Source organism: Nomascus leucogenys, chromosome 2 (assembly GCF_006542625.1).
Source record: "Nomascus leucogenys isolate Asia chromosome 2, Asia_NLE_v1, whole genome shotgun sequence".
Classification (NCBI taxonomy): domain Eukaryota; kingdom Metazoa; phylum Chordata; class Mammalia; order Primates; family Hylobatidae; genus Nomascus; species Nomascus leucogenys.
Genome location: NC_044382.1, coordinates 68459535 through 68473115, shown reverse-complemented (window position 1 = coordinate 68473115; position 13581 = coordinate 68459535). Strand labels below are relative to the sequence as shown.

General features: G+C 41.8%; 1 long non-coding RNA gene across 2 annotated transcripts; it reads left to right on the top strand.

The window, feature by feature from the left end:
- The first annotated feature begins 2225 nt into the window (after positions 1-2225).
- On the top strand, positions 2226-12910 carry LOC101176923. Of its 2 annotated transcripts, none has more exons than XR_001115225.2 (3): positions 2226-2282; positions 11306-11414; positions 12116-12388. It is a non-coding gene; the product is annotated as an uncharacterized LOC101176923 (long non-coding RNA). The 2 variants fall into 2 exon arrangements; XR_177886.2 differs by lacking the exon at positions 2226-2282 and adding an exon at positions 12398-12910 and having other exon boundaries at positions 11305-11414; positions 12116-12301.
- The last annotated feature ends 671 nt before the right edge of the window (positions 12911-13581 follow it).

Here is a 13581-nt window from a genome sequence, read left to right as displayed (position 1 = left end):
TCAGGGCGGTTAAAAGATAATTTGAAATGAGGTTAAAAATGAAGCGACACTAAGCTTCTCTCACTTGTGTCAAAACAATCGCATCTTTTCTTTTCTTTTCTTTTTTTCCCCTTTCACTTTGATGACATTTGCTCATATTGGAGGTGGAGACATTTCTCATAGCAAACTGTAATCTTTGACTAATTTTAAATTTAATGTGGCTCTGTTTGAAAGACAGCTCTAAATTTTGATCCAAAATCAACTTCTGGATATTACAGAAAGAATTTGCAGTGTTTGTAATATTTGGTGAGCCTTAAAAGTTGCTATTTTTCACAGAACTAAAGTTTCATTTCACTACATTAACTATATTCATGGTATAAACAGCATATGTTGATATGATAAATGACATTTGGTTAGAAAATGTCTTTGAACTTTAGCTTAAAAAATGAAAACGGGTAAAAAAAAACAGAATCAAATGTTAAAAAACCATATGTTAGTAAATGAATATTCTCTTTCATATTATTTAATGACCTTAAATATAATTACTGCTCCAAATGAGAAAGTTTCAAAGCCTGGGAGTATTGCTTACTTTGAAAAAATGTATTTTAGTATTAGGTATATGTATTCATCATCTAAGAAAAAGAAATCCACATAGCGATATTTACAAAATAAAGCAGTAACATAGGTGAAGAAAGTTAAATATTGTCTCTATGTACATTAAGAGAAACAAGAATTGAGTCGCTTGCTGAAAACTTCTAAAAAGTCCAGGACAAGACTTCAGATCTTGTTCTTTTGTGTAAAAGATGCTCGGGCCATTCTGCCAGTTTTAAAAGATTAATGAACATTTAAGAAAAAGAAGCCCAAAGTTACCGTGTACACACACAACAGAACAGCTGTGTACTCACTCTTTAGGGCTGTGACTCACAGTTCAATTTGAGCAAGAAATGCTTGGAAATTCTAAAACGCGACATTCACCTCCATGTGGAAGGAAAGGCCTCAATGTTCCCCTCCATCCCTGCTTTATCAATCAGTTGTGAATCAATTCTGCAGTGACTAATCGCCCCCAAACCCCCTTGCTCCACCATCTCCCCCTAGTCTGCGGTGCTAGAGATGTTTACACTGATACGAGGAGATGACAATTAGTCATATTTATCCGTGCTGGGTCCATTTAATCCCCAGTGTTTTTACTCATGTCAAATCCATTATCCCAAACAAAGCTTCATACATCTTGTCGCAGATGCACACATTCTTGCCTTGTTTACTTTGAGAAGACGGATTTTATGGCAACATTAAATACATACTGAACCTAACTAATGGAGCCACTTGGCATGGTGAAGCAATTGCACTGGCAATTCCTATCACCCTTAACCCATTGTTGTTTAACTGGGTTCTGAAAACCCAGAGACTTCTGGCTGTGCCTTGGGTGTTCCGCGCATATCCTAAATTTTCTCCACGATTCTACATTTATGGTCATTGCACCTCAGTGTTTCCAGCAATCACATAATGCAACCCCCTTCCCCCAAGTAGCCAGAGACACTTTTTCCCGAATGCCTTGAATCTCCTCCTGGCCGCTCTCATGCGTAATTTTTGAGCCTAATAAAGGAACACCTCCCTCCCCCTTTTGTTTATTTAGAAAGACAAAATGTTAGGTGCTCTGTTTACTTACATTTCTCAGCACTTCTTTGTCTTCCAAACCATTTTAGCTCTTAATATGGAGGTTTAATGAGTTATTTTATCAGAAAATGCAGACCTTTGCTAGTTGACATGAACACTTAGGATGAGGCTGAGTGCTTGGAGACCCCTGATTTCACCAGGAAAAAAAAAAAAGTAATATGTGGCATATGTTAACATCTAGTCCTGAAAACACAGCCAGTAAGAGTGGCGCAGACTAAAGGAAATCACTACTTAATTCCACAAACATTTGTTTCAGTCCAGGAATGGCACTAGAAACTTTGAGCCGCCTGTCTCCTTCCCTGCGCCGGCCGGGCACACGAGGGTCCATAACGTGCGGCACAGCGCCATCTGCTGGCAGGCCGCTCCTGGCCGCCCCAACAGCCCGCAGCCGGGGATGGCTCTGAAATCCATACGGGTTGGTGCCTCCACCTTCGTCCCCCAGGGCTTCTCGCTGCTGGGGAGTTCTGACTGTACTAAAAAAGAAAGAGAGAAGGAGATTGCGCCGGAGAGAAAAAACTGCTGGAGAAACCGTTTCCAAAGATCTATTTAACATGTAAACGGAGGAAGATTAATATCTCTGGAACAGTCCCCAAACGTCTTGCCAAGGGCACAGGTTTTCAGCTTTAAAGGTGAAGTTGAGTTTATTTGCATCTAAAGCAAACAGTTGTTTCTCCTCCTTTCTTTCTGTTAAACATCGTATCCTAACCATATCCTCTTTACACTCCGGCTCTGCGTGCTTCTTTATGGAGGGGAGGTCGAGTTAATGGCAGCTGTCTGGGTGTCCAGGTTAATTCATTTCCTGGCGGCGTGGCGGTGGTGGTGAGGGGGATTCAGAAGTGCTTTTGGAGACATTGGGGCTCTGTTTGCCCATCCATTCCAGGAATCAGTGGAGGGACAGCTTCTCTCAAGGGCAGAATCTGAAGATTGTGGAAATGCAATCAACACACTTATGCGTGCGCCCACACTGCTTTGAATGGGATCCCAGACTCCAGGGAACTCATCTCTGATAAATTGCAAAAGACCCAAACTAAATGGACCAAAGAAGCAGTCATTATGCTTAAGGGAGGGACCTCACTGTAACACAGAATAAAGTGTTATCTGCAATTATTTTTTAATGTTGTGGGGGAAATCTCGGTATCCCAGTTCTAACTATCCGGCCTTTTGCTAACTGACTGCAACACTGACTTCCAGCATCTCACATCCTCTCCTCTCTCTATCTTGCTCTATCTTCCCACTCCTACCCAGTCCCATAACAAACAGGTTGGGGTGGATGCCCTCTATGTCCACATCACTTAGGGAGAAAGGGGAGGCTGGATCCATTCGTGGTTTCCACCTAAGGATGATTTGTTTAGGCCCCTATTGTGAGGATTCTCTGATCCTTGGTGCCTGATGGCTCACAACAGGGATTAATTGCAATTGTCTTTGTGTATGGAAGGGACTAGGCTTTCTTTTAGGGCACTCAGCACGGCACTGCCTGCCACTGAGACGGTTCAGGGGACAGAGCTCTCTAGGCCCACAAAGAGGTCTGGCTCTCAGGACAGCCATGGGAGGGGCCTATGTCATCAGGAAAGGGCGTTCTTTTCTCCGGGGCTGCCTGTCAGCCTAAAGAGACTTTTACTCTAATGCCATGAGCTGTCCTTTTGCAGACTAGCAACCGGCTGGTGAGTGCTTTCAGGGAATTGCTTCTCTCTCTCTCTCCTTCATACACTTTTAGAAACAAATACAGTCAGAATCATTAATTATAGAATTGGAGGCCTGGGGTTGCCAGATAAATTACAGAATACCCAGTTACATTTGAATTTCAGAAAAAGAATGAATAGTGGCTTGATTTTAGTGTAAGCATGTCCCAGATATTACGTGGGGCATACTTACACTAAAAGATATTCATTGTTTATCTGACATTCAGATTTAACTGGATGCCTGTGTGTTGTTTTTGTTTTGTTTTATTTTTTGTTTCCTCCTTTCCTTCTCCTTTCCTTCTTTCCTGTCTTCCTTTTTTTTTTTTTTTCCTTCTCAACCTGGCAACCTATTAGAGACCCTCTAGTAGAAATCATTAGCCAGGAAACCAAAATTGACAGAGGCAAAGTAATTTGCCCAGTTACACAGCTGGTTCGAGGCAGAACTAGGGTCAGAAATCAGGTCTAGAAATTTAGTTTTGGTTCTCTTGATTAACCACACTGTCTTTGCTTCCCCCAGGATAGCCAACTGGGAGCTAAGGTACCACATAAGCTCACATCATAAAACCAGTTCTTCATATAATCATTTCAGAATGATTCACGCGCGCTTCAAAGAACCATAAAGTAAAATACCATTCATTTGGAAATGCCTCTAGTTTATAATTTCCGAGGTTTCCTGGCAAAGTGAATCTTTACCTAGAGACCCTTTTCTGGCTGAAGAGTCCCACAGCTTCCTTTTCTATGATCATCGTTCATGATTGTTTTAAGGACTTGGTTCTACCAAGTGATTTCACACTCTTAAGCACACAGTTAGATACAAGCAGAGAGTGTGCCAATTAGCCTTCTCTTCCTATTAAAGCAAAAGTTCTAAAGCCATTTCATCTTATCTAGATAAAAAGATTAATCTTCAAATACTCTAATATGTATTATTTCGAAGACTTACGTTAGTTACATATCTTGAGACTTCAAGATTGGTGGCAAAACTGTTATTCCATATTGTGGCCAACCTCAGGGCAAAAATGTGACCTTATATTTTGGCTGTGCTGTGACCAAGTGTCCTTGTTCATGTCTCTTATGACATCTGAGCCTCACTTACATTATTTTTAAAAGGAGGAGTTAGTTCCTTATTAAGTCCCGAATCCATTTTGGTTCTAAAACACTGGGTTTCTAAAAATCAGACATGCACTCTGTTAACCTCACCTATTTTTAAAGTTCCAACTGGAATTCAGCAGCAAAAGATTGCATCTAAGTCTCTCATAAGTATCCACTGTGCCCAGGATGGTGGCACAAGCTGCCTGTGCTCCCCAAAGCAATCTGGCCATCAAAACCAAATTATCAAACCTCACACTGAGGAAGGAAAGAAAAAGGTGTTAATGAAACTAGGTGTAATGCAAAGAAAGGTCAGCTTCAGCTGCAAGCACTGAAATGAAACCATTTAATTACAAGTGGCAAAAAGGGCTCCAGGTGAGACAGGGGCTGTGTTTACACCATGCCCTTCTTTTCTGCCAGTCTTATCATCTGAGCGGCTCTTTCTGGACCAGTGAAATAAGAAGTAACAGGCTGAAGATTTGAACCTTCTAGAATTAGATCCAAGTGCCCCAGCCTAATAACAGATCTCCATGAGCGTTTCACAGGCTCATTATTACTGGCAAGGGAAGACTGCAGTCAGGGGCAACAGAAAGAAGGACTGTCCTGGCAAATGATAGCAAAATCTTGTTTTGCCTGGGAACTCCCTCTTTCCCACTTGGACTCTGCGTTTTTCTAATGAATGTAAAAGAGCAGTAAATGAGGCCAGGTGGAGATAGAAGAGCGATGTTTCCCTATTTTTCTTTCTTTTTTTCCTTCCTCTTTTGACTGTTTTTTAGCCTTAAAATTGCTCCTGCAGAGAAACCATTCAACACGGGTGAGACTCAACCCAGAGCCAAGATGCTGGAGAAGCAGAGGCTGCCTTTGCTGGTGGCCTCGAGCCAGGAGAAGCTTTTGTGCCTGCTGGGTGTGGTGCCCACCAAGGAGACCAGGCTTCTGTTCACAGTAATGGCAGGACTATGCCTCCCAAAGACAAACGGATGAATTTTTTTGAAAATATAAAATCCTCATGTACTCTATTTCATGAATGGAACCAATTCAAGGACCTTGCTCTGAAAAATGCTATGCAAATTGTTTTCATTGAAATATTTTCTTGTGGCTCCACTTCATCTTTGGAGCATCCCCAGGGGCTTTCCCTCTCAAGTACATGCTACAGTTTTGCAAGCTCCTTTTCTAGAATGGAGATGTGCTCTCAGGACTCTGTTGGCCAAATCTAGACATAACCAAAAACCCAGGGACAGAGTGCTGGGGAGGGTGTTGACTATTCAATGACTGAAGAATTAAGCACTATCTTGAGAAGAAGGTAGTGACTTCACAACCTGCTCAGGCAAATGCTTAGGGCTGTGTCCCTTTCTTACAGATTAGAAAGTTCCCACATTTGCCGCTAATAATAACTAGTACTTATGAAGGCTTACTATGTGCAAAGTACTTTGCATCCAAATCTCATTTATAGGTACTGTTGTTGCCATTTTATGGATGCGTAAACTGAGGCTTAGAAAGGTTTAGAAACTTGAGTAATATCACATTGCTATTAACTAGTAGAGGCAGAACTAGAAACTAAGTCTCATTGACTCTAACAGTCCATCTTCTCAATGACTTTTGACAGTAATAGGTAAATTTTCAAGGCTATGGTCAGCTATGATTGCATCCCTGCACTGCAGCCTGGTGATGAAACAAGACCTCATCTCTAAAAAGTAATAGTAATAATAATCATAGGTAACTGTAATTGACTACCTACTATGAGCCAGGCACAATTGTGAGCACTTTATGCATTTTATTGCAATAAACCTTCATGACGACCTTGTGAGACATGTAGTACTATTAAGCCCATTTTATGTATGAGGAAAGTGAAGGACAGAGATTAAGGAAAGAGCTGGTGACTTTAGCTACTCACCCATATTGACCATCTGGGTCAGTGGAGGTTGTTGGCCTCTCTTCAAATCCAAAGAACAATAAAGTCTCATTCAAAATGCAAAAGAAAAATGAATTCGAAAAACAACAAACACACAGCAAAACCCACCCCTCCTCTGCCCACATCCCAACTGGACAGCTGTGTGTATCTTCTTTAGTCTTTCTTTAATTTCCCAACAGAGTTTCTCTTCTACTCTTCTTCTTCATATAAAGGTAAGACTTGGGGTGGGAGGCAACGTATGCCTCTAAGGTATGTGTGATTCTCTTGTTCTTCGTGGCCACAAAGAATGAAGTCTGTTCTCTAACAATTGCATAATCTCTCTATCTCTTATCTTCTCTCCCTCTGCCCTCTCTCTCTCTCTACACACACACACACACACACACACACACACACTTTCCTCCTTTGATCTCAAAATTCTGAAATGCAGTTTCTATTAATAGAACTTTCTGTTGATTCATTAGCTAAGCACCAGCACACCAGTTTAGGATAGAGATGCTCTGAGACTATCTATTGCTGTGAGGCTGGGGTCTGGGCTCCTAGCCCAGGCACTAACCCACAGGCTGGCCAGCCCAGTAGCTGCCTGACGAGAGTGCAACTCTAAGGAAGCCAGCAGGTTTATTTCCCTCAGTAAATCTATTCTGATTAATGTAAACACTGTATAATACTCCACTTGTAGGTGTTGTAATTAAGGTGCATCGGGACCACAATCAGCACAGTGACAGGCAGAGGGAAAATTATTGACCTCCCACAGATTTTTTTAAGTCAGCACATTTAGTACTGTGAAAATCACCAGGTCATTAGCAGAGGGATATTTTTTAAAAAAATTCAAATGAAAGAAGTCTGCTCATATTACAGCTATTTGTTTGCTAGCCTCTTTTTTCCCTTTTTTTAAGGACTTAAGTTGAAAATTCTCCCCCATTCCATCGGAGCCTCTGCAGACTAAGGGGCACCAATCTTGGTAGGAGGTAAAAGTTTTCCATCCCAGATTTGGAAGAGCAAATGGTTTCTCTAAGGGAGACTGCTGCTCAAGCCCAATGCAGAGGGTCCTAGCACAAGGCCAACAAGCAAGCATCCTTCTCTTGTGTTTATAGAGCCAGGATGACCATGAGTGTGCCTTGCTGGGCTCCCACATTGCCTAAGAGCTCACATCTTGGTGCCAAACTAAGCTCCGTGGACGCACATGTGGGAGGGAGGTTGATAGCTGTAGCCCGCAGCTCTGCTTTCTGTCTTGGCATGGCAGGTGTCAGCATGCAGCCCTGGGAGGCAGACAGGCCCCTTGCCTCTCCCTGTCCTTCCAGGGATAGTATCTCCTGGCCCTCATTCCCGGTTACCCCTCCCCAACCAGAGGACTGGAGGTGCTGCTTGTGATGAGTTTGAGAAGCAGAGGTGCACCCCACCACCCATCTCCAGTCAGACTCAAGGATTCCTGGACTCTGGAGTCATGCCTAACTGGGTTCTGCTTCCTGCTCTCCCAATCCCTTGCAAATCCTCCTTGTGGCCCAGTTTCCTCATCCATAAAATGGGGATAACAACAGTACGTACCATGTAGTGGTACATACTGTTGTGAAAGTTGAAAGGGATAATCCACGACAAGCCTGCACAATGCCTAGCACATTGCAAGTTAGGGGTCTGCGAACATTTTTGGAAAATGCTAGATAGAAAATAATTTAGGCTTTGTGGACCGTATGGTCTGTGTCACAACCAGTTAGAGTTAACTCCGCCACTGCGTGCTAGAAGCAGCCGTAGACCATATGTAAAGGAACAAGTGTGGCTGTGTTCCAATAAAACTTTATTTACAAGAACAGGTAGAGGAACAAGTGTGGCTGTGTTCCAATAAAACTTTATTTACAAGAGCAGGTAGAGGGCCTGATTTGGCCCTTGGGTCATAGTTTGCAGAACCTTATCAATTTAAATAATGAATAAATATCAGTAGCAGTTAAAACATGTAACATTAGCAGGCTGACCAGCTATTGTATACAAATAATTATGAGTAAATTAAGAAGATGTAATCTCGGCCCTCTTGTAACTTTTTTTTTTTTTGAGATGGAGTCTTGCTCTGTTGCCCAGGCTGGAGTGCAGTGGTGCGATCTCAGCTCACTGCAAACTCTGCCTCCCAGGTTCACACCATTCTCCTGCCTCAGCCTCCCAAGTAGCTGGTACTACAGGCGCCTGCCACCACACCTGGCTAATTTTTTGTATTTTTAGTAGAGACGGGGTTTCACCATGTTAGCCAGGATGGTCTTGATCTCCTGACCTCGTGATCCCCCCGCCTCAGCCTCCCAAAGTGCTGGGATTACAGCTATGAGCCACCGCACCTGGCCTGCCCTCCTGTAACTTATAGTGGGTATTAGGGGAGGGGAGGTATTAATTCACAAATATTAAATGCGAGTCTACTGTATTAAAGAAGGTGACACACAGATTAAAAGCTCTTATATAAAGACGAAAGCAATACATACCTTCGAAATGTTTAATTTTAGTTTTGTATAATGCAACTGCCACCCCATGAAAACAAATCAGGAAAATTTTTCATTAAAATCTTAATTTTAATTCAGTTGCATTGCATTAAAATTGCGTTACCTTTACAGATTTTTTTCAAGAAAAATAATAAAAATGAAACGTGCATGAACATCATCACATCACACTCTAAACGTGGCATGCATTGCTTTAAGTACATTCAGCAGAAAGGAAAGCCATCGGATAGGTTTTGTTTCAGCTCACAGCCCATTTGCCGAAGTCAGTACTCAAGCAGTCAAAACAGCCAGCTTGATATTTTTTGATTGAACAGGCTCCTTAATTTACCCAGGGACCTAAATTGTGGAGAAGTCTGAGATCTTAGCTGCTAAAATGGTTAGGAGATAAATGGACAGAATATCCTACCTTCAAGATGCAATTCCAAAGATATCGTTTAAACACATCTTGGGTTTAACAGATATGTCAAAGAATGTGTATCTATCTAGCACTCTATCTATCTATCTATCTATCTATCTATCTATCTATCTATCTGCAACTTAATCTTTAAAGTCAATAAGATTAATTACACACAGATAGAGAGGCAGTTGCTTAACTTAGCTACTTGTCATCTGAAAAGAAATGAATCATGTTTGAGAGATAAACCAAACTGACATTTTCTACATTATAGACCATGTACTTTTCATTCATTCACTCACTCATTTCACAGATATTATTGAGAGTATACTATATGCATTGCTTATAGCTTGGGGCTAAGAAATGCAAACATGAATGAACTTAAGCTCCTGTTACAAAATACTTAGACAGAGCATATGGAGAAGACCATATTGCTGATCAGGAGGCTCTCTGGGGAAAATCCGCACACCCCATTCATTACTCTGAAGAACCTTGGTCAACATCTAGTTTTTACAGAGGCAAGGCCCCTCTTCTAACAAAGGACACCATTTTAATGCAAAGAAAGAGCCTGCGTCACCTAGTTGTGTGGTAGTGGCACCCCCAGACTGATGATATCGACCAACTGGCATTTAGATCCTGCAACAACAGGAGATTCACCTGTTCCTGTGCTCTCTTTCTTCTATATGAGTCAGGCCACTTCTCTGACAACCAATGGACTATTCCTTCCACAAAAATGCTTGAAATGGGTGCTACCTTCCTGCCACATCTATTTACTTTTACTTCCTGCTTTTTCATCTCTAAGTGATTTGTTTTTCTGTCACTTTCCTCTCCTAGCACAATCTTTTCTTTTCTCTCTTTTGTTTTTGAGACAAGGTCTTGCTCGGTCACCTAGGCTGGAGTGCAGTGGCGTGATTATGGCTCACTGAAGCCTTGATCTTCCTAGGCTCAGGTGATCCTCTCACTTCAGCTTCCCAAGTAGCTGGGGTCACAGGTGCCTGCCACCATGCCGGGCTAATTTTTGTATATTTTTGGTAGAAATGGGGTCTCATTATGTTGCCCAGGCTTGTCTCGAACTCCTGGGTTCAAACAATCCTCCTACCTTGGCCTCCCAAAGTGCTGGGATGACAGGTTTGAGCCACCTTGCCCAGTCCACTAGCACAATCTTTAGGTTCAGACATTTCCCACTTCTCCTGGTCCCCTCCTCTAAGTCCCCCAGAGCAGTAACCTGGTTCACAAACATATTTTAGGTTTTATGCACTCTCAAACTTCCTTCCTCTTCTGATGTTTGACTGTGTCTCAGATGTGAGGATTGCATGGTAATACAGTAAAATTCTATGAATATGCTGGCTTCTGGGATGCAAGGGGCTTGGAGCTCCTGAGTTCTAAGCCCTAGCCCAAAGTTGGCCACGGTGCTCATTTTCAAAGGCAATCACAAGATGAATATCAAAGAATGTGCACAATGCACATTGGGAAACCTGTCAGAACATTGTTGGGAAAATAAAGTGAATCAATAGAATGTCAAGAGACTCAAATAGAAAAAATATTGAATATTCATTTTCTCAGTTTCACAGGGGTAGGGATTTACTAGGACCAAGGCAGCTGGTGGGATTTTCGGCTTTCCTTGGAATGGTTCAAATAATTTTTGTGCTGCTCATTGGATTAGTATTCAATTAACTCCTTTAAAATTATAATGTGCAACTTCAACAAACTTGTTAAAGAGTCTACAGCACAATTACAGCAGTTAATAGCCACCAGGTACAACAAACGAATGCTGCATTTCTATAAACAGGGGACATTTGAAACAAATTCAGCGATGGTGTTTCCTATTTGCATATCTATTCTACTTTCAAAACCAGCGATACCTGTAAACATCAGAGAAAAATTACAGAAGGGTCCTTTCCTCCCATATATTTATCAAAGAAAATCTCATGTCAAAACCTTGTAGAGATTGTTTCTTTCTAATGTGGCTGGTCCCACTCCAGGAAATCTGATATGCTAACACAACCAGCTCTTAGTGGAGAAACCTAATTGGTACAGTGTTACTTGTATTGCAAACCCATCACTATGGTTGCCAAAATGTCTTAAACATAATCTCTCTCTTGCTCTTACATAGGCCATTTCAATTTAAGAAAACAGAAGATGATCCTGTGAACACTGTATCAGGCATCATTACTGGACTGAAAAAGGGATCACTTGATGGACATGCCTGGCATTTTGTTTAGGTACATTTCACAGTCAGACACTTACTCTCACTCAGAAAAACAGAGCAAACAGAAACATCCATAGTAGGGCTAGAACTTCCAGGGGAGGACCAAGAAGGCATCTGTCTTCCTGTTGATATGTAAAAAATGATTTGAAAAAGAATGCATCAGACTTCCATTATGATGACAGGATCAAGAATGCAACCTTCTGGACATTTCTGAGTTTTCTTAAACTGAATAAATAAAATGCATTGTAAGAGCTTTTAGCATTCGGTTTAATACTAAACCATCTCTCTTGGCTGAAGAATTTTGCATTTTAATTGGATCTATTCTAAAATAACTGTGGAAAATTGATTTTAAACCTAAAGGTTGCATTCTCAATCATTTTATTCCCAGAAGTATTATTTGTAATTTTTTTCATAATAGATTTTTACCACAGGATATAACGTTATTACATGTGATACATCTTTATCTATGCCTTAGAAGGTTTCCACTCCTTTTACAGATTCAAAGCGGCCTTACCCACTCTCCTCTCCACACACATCCACACAATTATGAAAGTATCATGTTACGATTTAAATAGATTCACTACTTTTGATAGTTTGTGGAAGAAATGCTACATCTCTTTTCCACGAGGCTGTAAAACTTTCTCACCATTCTTAAATAACAGCCTAAATAATAAAATCTTTAAAAGTACAATTTAATTTGCTTTTTTTTTTCAGAAGCATTTCTTCTCTGGCCTTAGAAGATTAGTTTTCAAAGCGATGGTAAAATCATTGATGTACGCCTTTTCAAGAAAAAGGAAAAAAAAAAAGACTCCTAAATGCCAAACATTTGCTCTTTGGAGCATAGCAAGAAGAAAGGGAGAGGACCAGACGGCCACATCCTAAGAACAGAGTATTGTCCAGGTAGCTGTCGCACCAAATGGGATCTCTTTCCAGGTCTTTTTGTTAAAGTTTCTCTTTCCTAAATAAAACTTAATTTTCTCTCGCTAATCTTTCCAGTGGGTGTCTGCCGCTTCCTCATGCCTTGCTATAAGAAAGCTCGTAAAAAGGAAGAAATCTAAAACTAAAACAATTCTATATTCACAGTTTCTCTGACATTAAAAAGTACTCAAGAGAAGAATATAGTTTTTTAATTTAAAGAAACATCTGTCCAACATGGATGATTTTGAAGAAGAGCACTCCCCTTTGTCCAGAGCCAGAGAAAGATCATTTAATTACACTAATCATTACACCCTCCCCAAATCAGACTACAAATGAATCTTGATTTCTCATGATTTTTTCACTTTACAAAATAATCTTAAAGTTCAGGAGGAAGAAAAGATGCTTAAGAATAATCAAGAATGCTTGGAAAAGAGGAAGAAAAAGGGAAATTTCTCCTACTGATCCGGCAGTGCTGGGAAGGGAAGAGTGTGGTCCCTTTAAATGATAAGGAAGTGGGGCAGGGAAGTGCTGGGTAGAGAAAGGCGTGGTCTCTGGCTAGGGCTCCACCCCCAGGGACCTAGGTGAGGACAGGCCCTTCTGCCTTCAAGCCCAAATGTTGCATTTTCCAAGACCACCCTGGCCTGCCACACCCCCATTCTGGGCCTATAAAAACCCGAGACCCTAGCAGGCAGACACAAAAGTGGCTGGACCTCATGAGGAACACATGGGCAGAAGACACAAGCAGCTGGTAGTGGAGAGCACACGGCGGAATGACGCAGAGTTTTGCTGGAGCAGGCCGCCAAAGGGCCCGACTCCAGGGAAAAACCATCTCCCTTCTTGCTCCCCCGTCTGCTGAGAGCTACTTCTACTCAATAAAACCTTACACTCATTCTCCAAGCCCATGTGTGATCCATTCCCGGGATACAGAAAGCCCTCTGTCCTTGTGATAAAGAAGGGGGTCTAATTGAACTGGTTAACACAAGCTGCCTATAGACAGCAAACCCAAAGAGCACCTTGTAACACACGCCCACTCGGGTTTCGGCTGTAAACATTCATCCCTAGGCACTGCCATTGGGTCGGAGGCCCACAGTCTGCCCATGTCTATGTCCCCTAGGAGCTTTGAGGAGTGGGGCACTGAAGAAGCTAGCCACACCCCCAGCCCATGCCCTGCAGTGGGGACAAAGGAAACGTTCCAGTTTCACTACCACCATTAGAATATCTTACAAAGTCGGCTAGGCGTGGTGGCTCACGCCTGTAATCCC